Source organism: Antechinus flavipes, chromosome 3 (genome assembly GCF_016432865.1).
Source record: "Antechinus flavipes isolate AdamAnt ecotype Samford, QLD, Australia chromosome 3, AdamAnt_v2, whole genome shotgun sequence".
Classification (NCBI taxonomy): domain Eukaryota; kingdom Metazoa; phylum Chordata; class Mammalia; order Dasyuromorphia; family Dasyuridae; genus Antechinus; species Antechinus flavipes.
The window spans coordinates 432000644-432013739 of NC_067400.1; positions in this window are offsets into that span (position 1 = coordinate 432000644).

Below are 13096 nucleotides of genomic sequence, written 5' to 3' on the forward strand. Positions count from 1 at the left end.
AGAAGTGGGTAGCAAGTAGATTTGAGAAAAACCTGGAAAGACTTACATGATTTGATTAAGAGTGAAGTGAGCAGAACCAGAAAACCATTGTACATAGCAATAGCAACATTGTGCAATGATCAACAATTGATTTAGCTCTTCTCAGCAATACAGTGGTCCAAGACAATTACAAAGGATTCATGATGGAAAATATTGACCACATCCAGAAAAAGAAATGATGGAGTCTAAATGCAGATTGAAATATACTATTCTCACTTTTTTTTAATGGCTTTTTCATTTTGTTCTGTTTCTTTTCACAATATGATTAATGTGGAAATAGGTTTTACATGATTGTGCATTTATAATGTATATCAAATTACTTGCTGCCTTGGGGAAGGGAAGGAGATAAGATAGGAGAAAAATCTGAAGCTCAAAACCTTATGAAAAGTGAATGTTGAAAATTGTCTTTACATGTAATTTGAAAAAGTAAAATACTACTTTTAAAAAGCTTTACTGTAAAAATTCAGAATTATTTTTTTAAATAAAAGAATAAACCAAAAGAGCTACTATTAAAACCATGTAAAAATTATAAATTTGAAGGGTTCATGACCTTATACTCATTACTTAAAAATTTAAGCAATAAAAGTGTAATTATTCTCCATAGATAAAATCATTATGTTTATAGGTTTAAGTTATTTTGTTTGGGTTGTGTTCAGGTGGGAGAGTTTTACAGCTTGTCCTCCTGCTCTGATTTTCAACTCCTGATAGAAATCAACCAAATGGCATATCCCTAGTGGGATGGGGGCAGAGAGGTCTTGGAGCTAGGAATGCAATGGAAGTCCTATGCCAGGGAACTCCTGGATTAGAAAACTCTATAAAGGGAGCTGAATCCTTCTTGAAAACTTAAATAATAAACAGCTGCCTGGATAAATAAGCAGCCTTTGTCACATAGACTGTATGGATCAGGAAAAGACCTAGGAGCTAAATCTTCATGATCTCATCACTAGGTTTTTAGACATTTCTCTTTACTGTCTTGGACACCTTAGCCACAAAACTGTCTTCACACTATATACACTTTTAAATTATCACACAAACAATAAAAGATGAACTAAAACTGAGAATTTCTTTTATTTGGAACACTTCCTCTTGAATTTTCATCTGAAACATATTCTTGACATTCTGTGACTGTTATACCTCAGTTCTCCATTGATTTTGTGCTTTTAACTCTAAGTATATTTAATTGTGTTCTGACACCAAAGAAACGATTGTTTTTTTTAAATAATACTTTTTTTTTTTTAATTATAGCTTTTTATTTACAAGATATATGCATGGGTAATTTTTCAGCCTTGACAATTGCAAAACCTTTTGTTCCAATTTTTCCCCTCCTTCCCCCTACTCCTTCCCCCAGATGGCAGGTAGACCAATCAATACATGTTAAATATGTTAAAGTATATGTTAAGTACAATATATGTATACATGTCCATACAGTTATTTTGCTGTACAAGAAGAATCGGACTTTGAAATGGTGTACCATTAACCTGTGAAGAAAATCAAAAATACAGGCAGACGAAACTAGAGGGATTGGGAATTTTACGTAGTGGTTCACACTCATTTCCCTGAGTTCTTTTGCTGGGTGTAGATCACTCAGTTCAATACTGTTCAATTGGAACTGATTTGTTTCATCTCATTGTTGAAGAGGGCCACATCCATCAAAATTGATCATCATATAGTAGTTGTTGAAGTATATAATGATCTCCTGATCTTGTTCATTTCACTCAGCATCAGTTCATGTAAGTCTCTCCAAGCCTCTCTGTATTCATCCTGCTGGTCATTTCTTACAGAACAATAATATTCCATAATATTCATATACTACAATTTATTCAGCCATTCTACAATGGAGGGGCATCTACTCAGTTTCCAGTTTCTTGTCACTACAAACAGGGCTGCCACAAACATTCTTGCACATACAGTCCCTTTCCCTTCTTTAAGCTCTCTTTGGGGTATAAGCCCAGTAGAAACACTGCTGGATCAAAGGGTATGCACAGTTTGATAACTTTTTGAGCATAGTTCCAAATTGCTCTCCAGAATGGCTGGATGTATTCACAATTCCACCAACAATGTATCAGTGTCCCACTTTTCCCACATCCCCTCCAATATTCCAGATTATCTTTCCCTGTCATTCTAGCCAATCTGACAGGTGTGTAGTGGTATCTCAGAGTTGTCTTAATTTGTATTTCTCTGATTAATAACAACTTGGAGCATCTTTTCATATTGAAGAGGGGACCCCGATACTCTGAAAATCCTTGAAGTAGAAAATTCTCCTTCAATTCTGCCTCAATAAGAGATTTTGCCCCAAGTCCTTTTTTTCCCTCTTAAATGAATTTAAGTTTTAACTGCTTGAGGGGGGAATGAAGAGGGTTGTGGTCCCTTTAAGAAATTAGTTCTTTCAGATTGATTTATTCCTTTCTGATTCCCAACCCCTCCCAGCTGATGCATTATCAATTCAGGAAACTAGACCCTTTGATTCACAAATCCTGGTCAAAAGCACCCCTTTGAATTCCAATAGGAGATCCGGGCTTGTCCCAGTCCCCATTGGATCTGAGCCAACTTGGGGCTCCCCCATGCACCCCCTTTAGCTAAATCTCTCATTATAAAAAGACCCAAACTAAAATCCTCTCTTTGCAGAGGTTCCAAACATGCCAGCCCTATGCTTGGCATGCCAAGGGTCTCTGCCCACTGTAATACTGTTTCCAGTGCCATATTCTCTTTACCCACACCTATTTCCCTAACTAGACTTTAACCTTACTTCCAGTCCCCATAATAAACCTCTTTTATCAATCTTGGTTTTCGGGTCTGTAAATTCCTTTACAGGGAGCCTCTGCGCCGTCAGAAGGGAGTTCCCCAGAACTCTCTACCCTTGTGCCAAATCCACAGAGATTGCAGGGGAGCTCCATTTGACTCCCTGAATCCCAAACCTGCCACTAGACCTCATTTAACTTCCTGATAACCAATAACCCTAATTTCATTTGGGTACCCCAAATCTAAATCTCATCAATATGGCTAGAAATAGTTTCAATTTCTTCATCTGAAAATTGTCTGTTCATATCTTTTGACCATTGATCAATTGGAGAATGGCTAGATCAAAGAAAAGGTTTTAATCCTTTCTTTGTTTTCCTGAAGAAAATTTTTCCTTACACTTTGATTGATATTTCATTCTGTTCAAATAAGACTAATTAACATAGAATTCCTCTCCCTTCCTCTTAAATCTTTGGGCAGATATCTAACACTCATAAATTATTTATTAGGCAGAAAAAAAAAGGAGGAGACACACCTGCTAAAGTAAACAAGAGCCCCAAGAAGTTCTAGCAGCAATTCTTCCAAAACTAAAGTATCTATTTTTTTGTAAATGGCCAGAATCACCTTAGTAATTTGGGAATTGATTTGATCCCACATCCTCACCCCCAACAATGACGTGAAAAGGTCCTTGTCTATTTCTGCCTCAGAGAGAGGAGTTAAGAGAGGAGGGCACAGTGAATTATAGAGTGTAAGGCCCTGGGTTCAAATCTTTCCTCTGGTTTTTATTTCTTTACTTATATGTCTCAGATTTCTTGTATGCTAGGAGATTGGAATAGGTCATCTCTAATGAACCTTTCAAATTCCACGATTCTGTGTTCTTGGAGTAGGCTGGGTAATGCTTATTATCTATTTTACTTTAGACAAGTCATCTTCACCCTGCCTTATCTGTTAAAAGAAGTTGGAATAGATTATCTCTAATGTCCTTTCAAATTCCTTGACATTAAGTCCTTAGCTCTTGGAATGGTCTGAGTCAGAACTAAACCTATGAAGCCCTGTCACTTGGAAATAAGGCATCTTTTATCTTTAGGTGACTCCAAAATCTTGGGTACATAATGTAGAGAAAAATCCTAGGTTTTTGATTTTACAGTCACTGGAATCAAATGTTTGAGATTTGAAAGACATAGTAAAATATTTACTACCTTTGATTTAGGCAAGACACAGGGAAAAAAAAAGATCAGATAGCAGTGAAGTGATCTCTAAGGTGGAGTCGATCTCTAAATTCTCTATTCTGGAATTTGTGGAGGCATTGGGCAGCGCTGAGGACTAAGGACCATAAAGCATTTTACTGGATTATAGGTTTAGGGGCAGAAAAGAAAATAAATCACAGTATATATGCCATAGCAAAAGACCAATATGAAGAATTCAGAGAACTATGAAAACCTTATTTGAATTGATTCAGAGTAAAATAAACAGAACTAAAAAAATCATATACATAAAGATTATAATATATCAATGGAAAGAACTAAAGAAAAATGAAACTGAATGCTGCATAAGTTTAGTGATCAATAAACTTGGCCCTGTGGAAAGTAGTGAGAAAATTCACTTCTCTTTTTTTATAGTGGTTGAGGATTATGGGTATGGAATACTGTATATGTTGTCAGGCACTGTTGATCTCATTTGATTTTGCTGAAATATTTTTTCCTTTAAAAAAAAACAAAACAAAACTAATTGATACAAGATAGTTCATTATGTAAGAGAGAAGATAAGAATACATTTGGAAATAAAAATTATCTGAAACCAAAATATAAGAATAAAATATTTTTAAGAGATTTAGAAGTAGAAGAGATCTTTACAGCAAGAGTGTCAAGTCATCTCCAACTAGAGTTCATTGTTATATTTTGATTGTAAGCAAAGTTGGTCAATACTACAAATCTGGGCTTGATTTATTGTTTTGTCTATATTTGAAAAAATCATGAGAAAATATTAATAAAGTAGACTAAACTTAAAACTGTGTCCTGGAGAACATCTATAAATGACATGAAACCTGAAGATGATTGAGGAAACGCCTCCAACATCTTGCCCTGATTTATGCATAGATGTTTAAGATACTCAGGAAATGCTGGCTAGACTCCTGATAATCATGGACTTTGCTAAAGATCCTAAAGCCACCATTGTGGTGGGTTTCTTTACTTACTTTGCTGTCATTTTGCTTGTTTTATTGGTTCTGATCATGTTATGGATTTGTTATCCATTCTGCAAACTGCTTGTTTGGACTGATACCAATTTGGGAACATTGGCCTTTGTACTACAAAGGGGTCAGAAGTCCACTGTGTTTATGCAGAACCCCATAGTGTGGTTTCTAGCTTTCTTGCTAACAGTTCAGCTCCCTGTGGAAGAACATTGTGATAAAACAGAAAAGAAACTGGGTGCCCCCAATTTGAAAATCTACAGAGGGACTTTCATGAATTGCCCAAATTTATGAGTTTTGGTATGCAGAAGTTAAATGAGCTACTAAGTAGAAGCTTTTCCAGATTCTACTGACTAGTCAATCATACTGCCACCAAAGCTGCTATGTAGACATACTGGATCCATCACTCTCATGTGTAGCCTTCCATGACTGACCTCAGCGTAGCAGAGAAAACAATCCCTAATGCTCACTTCAACTCAGTTAAGCTGAAAAGGAACCCAACACTAATCAGAGGTCTTTGACTGCTTTTTTACTTGACTGTGATAATTAGAACCCAATCACTTACTTCCTCTCTGTATTTTTTATTAACCTTTTATGCCCTGCTTTGGATGTTTGGGATTAGGAGAACAGAAGAACCCAACACTTTTGTATGTCTGATTCACCATGTCAGCTGTGCTTTTAATTGTAACAACTGCTGGATGTGTGTTGGATTATTTTTTGGGGAAAGAATGCCATTGATGAATGTGAGGGCAAGCATGTGGGTAAGCAAGTGACGATTGTTATTATGTTTTATTTTCCTTTTTTTCCAATTAAAAGTAAAAACAATTTTTAACATTCTTTTTAAGTTTTTGAGTTCCAAATTCTATCTCTCCTCTCCCCAAAATGGTAAGCAATCCAAAATCCAATACAGGTTATACAGGTGCAGTGATTATTATTTTTTTATTCAATTAGACAAACTTAGATACATGGACTGGAAAAATGAGTCTCCCCACTCATTCACTTTTAATTGGGAAAAGATAACTAACCTCTCACAATTCTCACATCTTGGAGCTTAAGACTTATTTTTAAGCCACCAATTCTGCATTATGTGTAACATGAGATACAAGTTCTATGCAGAAGAATGGCATGGAACCCAGGTCCCTATGGGAATGGCTAAGCTCTTGGCTCCCAAATTTCTCATGACTAAAGCATTTGTTTGGGGGTTTTCTTTTGTGTGTCCTCATAGGGATAGTATGCTACTTATTTTTAGAGTGCCTTTCTTGGTTGATTCCCAATTTAAATCCCCCTAAACAAGGATGTTGCAGTTTAGGATAGAAGAATGATATGATCCTATTGTGATGTTGCACCATGAGTATGGTTAACACCAAAAGGTGTGTTTGTGTATGTGTGTATATGTAAAGTCTAAGTGATCCCAAGTTTGAACCCATTTTTAATTTTGTTTGACCTTTGAGTATGAAACACTCAACTAGCAGAAGAAGATGGTCCCATCTCCTTAGCACCGATCCCATTAGCCAATAAAATAGGAGAAGCAAATCTAGACCCATTTCTATTTTCTCAATGAAACATGTACCAATTAGTATTGTCTTATCCTTCAACATAAATTATTTATTCTTGTCTATAAAAAGTAGTGTATGGTTTGAATAGGGTAGACATCGCCCAGTTTATTGCCTTGGAGTATTAAATAACATCCTTTTAACTTTCAAACAAATAAATAAAAGTATGTTCTGTATTGTTTGGTTGTTAAACATTTACTAGCATAACTCTGCTTTAGAAGTCATCTAATTCCATCTCCCTCATTTTATTGATGAGAAAAATGAAGAAATATCTTAGAGTCCTACCGAAGATGAAACAGTTTATTCTAGGACAAACAATAAGTACGTGCTAGAGCTATATTTGAACCCAGGTCATTTGTCTCAAAGTTCAATTTTTTTTCCACTATGGCATAGTAATAAAGTACATAATAATAATAATAATAATTTATATATATATATAAATAAACTATGGTTATCAGAGTACTCTTTAGAGATTTTTGTTTCTTGATATTTATGGACATAAATATATGGGTATATACATATACCCATATATTTGTATGCATCTATGTATGTATGCAGATAGAAATAATTTTCACTTAAAAGCTGATTGGCTTTGCTCAGTGTATATTATCCAGAGCCTAGATAGAAATAACCATAGAAAAAGCTGCTACGGTTTGTGTCAAAGAAAGGATTTAAATTTTTTTCCATGACTTCAAATCCAATATTCTTAGATGTTATATTGGAGGCAACAGAATTCAATTCAACAAATGTTTATTTAGAAGCTACTTAATAAGAGAGGCATTGCAGTAAAATGGAAAGAGATGCTGGACCTAAAGTTCAGAGACCTGAGATGAAATCCCTAGTCTTGCTAGTTAAAATCATGGTCAAGCCCATATAGCCTTTACTCAACCATACTTTTCCCTGCTAATATGGAAATAATAATACCTACAATACTTACTTCAAGAGCCAGTTGTGAGAATCTAAAGAATTAATATCTTTAAAATACTTTGAAAATCCTGAAGCTCCCATTGGAAAATACATTCCAAGCACAGAGAACAGCTTATGGAAATCCATGGAAGTAAAAAATGCTTCTAATTTAATTAGGAGAAATAAGAATGCATATATAAAATATCTAATAAACTATTTTATCATACACTGCTCTTCTATTTGAGGGTATTGATTATTGCTCTGAACCTGTGATTTCACTGATCTAAGGGAACTATAGATGAGGTAATTAAGTGTCTACAAAGGAAGACTGGCAATTTGCAGCCTTAGTTACCTAGAGCACTGAGAGAATATGTGATTTGACCAGGATTAGGTAATCTATATTTAGCTGATTTGGGATTTGAATCCAGTCTTTCTGACTCCTAAATTGTCTTTCTGTACTGCAATGTTTCTTATGTCATCTCTATGAATACCTCCTAAGACTAACGTAAATATTAGGTGTTGAATAAACTAATGAACATACAAAAATCAAGAACAAGAATATACTAATTTCAGCAATTTCTTTACAGTTACAGTGGTTCCATTTGGGAAAATAACATAATCTTCATAATAATCATAGAATTATCTAGCTCTGAAAGGTCAACTGACTTAATTTTCCTTATAGCAGGGCCACACCTAAGCTAGGGTGAGTATCTATCTTATTTGAGAGACTTCTTAAAAAGGAAATCATATAAATTCCCATTCTAGTATTTTAAAAGTTAATTTTTAAAAGAGGGTTGGAACTGGGTGGCCCTATATAGCAGAGGATTTTTGAGTAACCATTTTACAATTTATTCAAAGGAGAGGATTTAAACTGGACTCTTTTTCACTTTGGAAATACTCTTCTAGATGTCAATTGCTTTTTCTGTTTGATTTCTTTTTCTTTTATGATTGGGGGCTGCTAAATAGTCTGTCAAAATTTTCATATAGGAATCTAAAAATATTTTAAAAATCAGTACTCAGTCTTCTCAGGATTCTGTTATCCCAAATACTCTTTTTATCCTACTTACCAAATGAAGTACTCAATATATATTCTGTGAATAAATAAATGATTTGCCCCCTTATCTTCCAAGGATTCTTTTTAATTGTTTCCTACATGCTAATTTTGAGTGTATGGAAAAAAAAAATCATCAACTATACAACTGGAAAAATACAGCTAAGCTTATGACCAAATAATTCTGGACTTCAGACAAAAAGTCTCTATGGTTTTATAAGGGTGTGTCTGTGGAATAGCTGAATTGCTTAAATCCTATCAGTTTCTCTTGGGGGTGGGGGAAACTCAAAGTAATATTGCACAATGTGGAGGAATGTAATCAAAAAGAGTTTTTTTACTTTAAGGGGCTTGCATTCTAGTAGGGACTATGATATATCACACTGGTTCAGGCCCTTATCACCTTTTGCCTGATTTTATTACTAGGTTCCAGATTGACTTCCCTGCTTGAAGTGTTTTCCATCCTTTATCTCGCTGCCATATTGAATTTCCTACAGTACAGGTCTGATCATGTCTTTCTTTTGCTTAATAAATCCTGGTGACTCTCTATAACCTCAAGGAGCAAATGTAAATTCCTCTCTTGGATATTTAAAGTCCTTTACAATGTGGTGCTGTCCTGCTTTCTCAGCATCTTACACATTAATCCCCTGAAGTTCAGGCAAACTGGCCTTTTTTGCTCTTCCTAATGTACTGTCTATCCCATGTCTAGAATGTATTCTTTTAAAGAGTCCTTTAAAACAGCTGAAGCCCCCACCTTCCACATAAGGGCATTTCTGAACCCATCTCTTCCCTCCCCCCACACCAGGTGCAGTCTTCACAAATTCACTTTATACCTATTTTGAATATTACTACACATGCATTTGATGTCTCCTCTGATAGAATGTAAACTTCTTGTTGATGGAAACTGTTACAATTCTACTTCTGTACTTAGACAAGTACTTGGCACATATTAGATAAATACTAAATAGCTGCTAAGGGCAGCTGGTTGGTACAGTGGATTAAGTTCCAGGTGTGGAGTCAGGAAGACTTCAAAGACTCAGGAAGAGTTCATTCAAATCCAGCCTCAGACACTGAGACTTATAAGATTTTGGAATAATGTAATCAAATTGCCACAGGAATGAACAGGTAACTGTTGTACCACAGTTTCCTTTTATTGTCCTGATTCAGTTTCCCTAGTTGTCCTGACTCAGTTTCCCTAAATTGTTCTGCCTCGGTTCCTAATTATTCTGTTCAATCCTGCAACACTGCCCCTCCCTCCTAATCATGATGATCTCCATAAGGAGAAAGACCTTCACTTAAGCATCATCAGAATGTTGGGTGCCTCTCCCCATTCTGTAATCCATTTTATCAGATGTCCCCCACGCCTCCTCCCAACCTGTCAGAACCAGATTGATAGTCCCCATTCCAGCCCTCAGCGCTCTGACTCCGCCTCTGCCTCAGTCTATTTCCTATGTCTGAGCCATGTGTATATAGATCATTGAGAACTCACTGGATTCTTGGAGAGGATAGTCTCCTTCAGTCCTGGGACCAAACCATGGATTCATCCCAGTAAATCTCTCTCTTTTAAATAAAATATTTAAAACTCTCTAATCTCTATCTTGTCTCAGTTTCTTCGGCATTACATAACCTTGTATATAATGTTTCAGTCCTTACATATAAATAATAAAATATCTATCATGTGGCTGCCTGGAAAGACTTACATGAACTGAAGCTAAGTGAAGTGAGCAAAATCAAGAGACATTGAACACAGTAAGAATAAGATTATATGATGATCAACTGTGATGAACTTGGCTCTTTTCTACAATGAGGAGATTCAAGGCAATTCCAATAGCCTTGGGTTGGAAAATGGCATACATATCCAGAGTAAGAACAATGGAGACAAATGTGAGTCAAAGCATAGTATTTTCACCGTTTTTATTTGTTTATTTGCTTGTTTTGTTTTGTTTTTTTTCTTTTCTCATTTTTTTTCCTTTGGATCTGATTTTTTTACCCCCAGCATGACAAATACAGAAATATATTTTGTTGTGTTGGGGAAGGGAAAGAGGAGAGGAGGAGAAAATTTGGAACACAATATTTTGCAGAGGTGAATATTGAAAATGATCCTTGCATGTATTTGGAAAAATTAGATACTGTTAAAATGGGAAAAAAATTGCCATGTGGCTGCAAATTTGCTTCCAGTCCTCAGATCATTCCTTATTGATGTTGGATTCATATTTTTATTAGGCTACTCTTTACATAATGACTCACAAGCCAAGCTTAGCTTTGGTTGAAAGCATGGGATATAGGCTTGGGAGCCAACATTTTTCCTATCGGTGCTGAGTCAATGTCAAGGACTTTTAATTAGATCTTTCCTAAGTTATCTTAATTGCTCAGGGCATAAGAGAAGTGAATATAGCATCAGGTCTTGGCAAGATGGAGCCTGCAACCACCAGTTTCCATTAGATTGGGAATTCCCTGAGGACAGGGAAAGCCTTTTACCTCATTGTATCCCTGCACTTAGCATAGTGGTAAGTACATAGTAAGAGCTGAATGAATGCTTAGTCATGAGACTGCTAGGTGGTGCAATATCAAAGAGTGTTGGGCCTGGAGTTAGGAAGGTTTGTTTTTCTGAGGTCAAATCTATCCTCAGACATTTAATAGTTTTGTAATCCTGAGCATGTCACTTAACCCTTTTTACCTCAATGTCCTCATTTGTAAAATGAGCTGGAGAAGGAAATGCTAAACTACTCCATTATCTTTGCCAAGAATTTTCCAAATGAGGTCACAAATAGCTGGATATAACCAAAATCAATAAATGTGTATTCACTGGCTCATCACTGGCCCTGCCTTTTCCTTTCTCCAGTCTCAAACTCTAAGTCCATACCAGTTCTCTAAACTACCTTGTCTCATCACTTCTGTATGAACAGAATTCTCCCTTTCCCTAAAGGCTTCAAAGACCAGTTGGAAGAGAAACAATGACCCTTACTCATTCACTTCTTACAGATGACTTAAGATGACTGATATGATATAATCTGAGCAGAGTAACATACAAAACCAGTATCAACCAAAACATTTAAGTTAAAACAAATTTATCAAATTAGCTAGTCCAGATATGTAGTAGAGCAAAAGAGAAATTGGATCTGAGCTGGGACAAATTTCATAGTGAGGAAAAGCAGGAAAGCTTGGAAGTATTAGGACATAGTCTTACAGGGTGATCCTAAGGTAGGATCCCAGAGTTGGGAACTATAAGTATTTAAGTGTCAGCATGGGATCACTAAGCACCAGTGAACTCCAAAAGGAGGAATTAATAAGGAAAGGACAAAAGATACTATTAGCAAAATTTTTTTTCTTTTTTTTTAATCTGGAGTTAGTTGTTCTGCTATTCACCTACTCTGGATCAGGGCCCCCAATGGTATCATTTAAGTGAATAGAGAACATCATCAAATACTAGAGAAAGGTAGAGAGCATCAGTCTTTTAGCTCTTAAAAAGCATTCTTGCATTCCACAGTTGTAATTCTGTGGAGATGGATCCACCCACCTCACCAGCCAATTGTCATAGACAAGTAACTCCAAAAGGATGCCCCAAAATGCCCAAGACTGCCAATACCACCCAAAGCACTGATCCTGTTTTCAGTTGAGTCCCTGAATCCATAATCCTGAGAAGCTACCTTTGTACAGATAGGAGCTGGCAACTGCTTTTGCAGGTGCTGCAGTAACTACTTCCTCAGCAACCACAGCTATTGGAGATCCAGAGAAGACAGCTCTTGACATCAAAAACCTTAGCATTGTCAAATGGTTCAAGATCAGAAATGAATATGATTTTATCAGTAGAAAAGACATTAAAAAAATACATCACTACCTTCAGCTTTGCTACTGCACCTTAAGGACCACAAAATCTTTCCATGTCATAGCTGAAACCTACAAGTGTTATCTCCCCCAGAAGTACACTAACACCATTAGAATATGAACTCTTTAAGGACAGGTTCTATCTTCTTTTTTATTTATATTCCCACCACTTAACACAGTGCTTTGCATAAAATAAATACTTAACAAATGCTTTTTCATCCATGCTTTCACTTATTTTTTCTTAACTTGGAAATGGATATCATTACATTTTACCAAAGAGGTAGGAAAGTCTCATATCAATCAGCCTATAAGAATTAGACTTTTGGTCTACTTTGAAATGAAAAGACAGAGCTAGAAGAGACATTACAGATAATTTAGTTTCATGATCTCAAATACAAATTAGGAGTCTTTAAGTTTTAAGCTATTATTACAATAATAATAGCTGATTTTATATATTGTTTTAACTTATATAAAGTACTTTATGAATATCATTTTATTTAATCTTCAAAATAACCCTTTGAGTTAAGGTATAATACCCCTATTTGTCAGATGAAGAACATACGTATTATTTCTTTCTTACAAAACTACCTAAATCTTAAGTTTTTCTTCATCTACATTTGTTGTTTTCATTATCTACAGAATAGGGAAAAGATACCAATAAAATCAAGGAGCCTAAGGAAGCCCATGTGCCAACATTTTGAAATTCCTCATAGTGTGATTTTTTCATTTTAAAGATGAGAAAAGACATATGAATCTCACCTGAAGAAACTGTCATAAAGGTCATACACAATGTCATAAAGG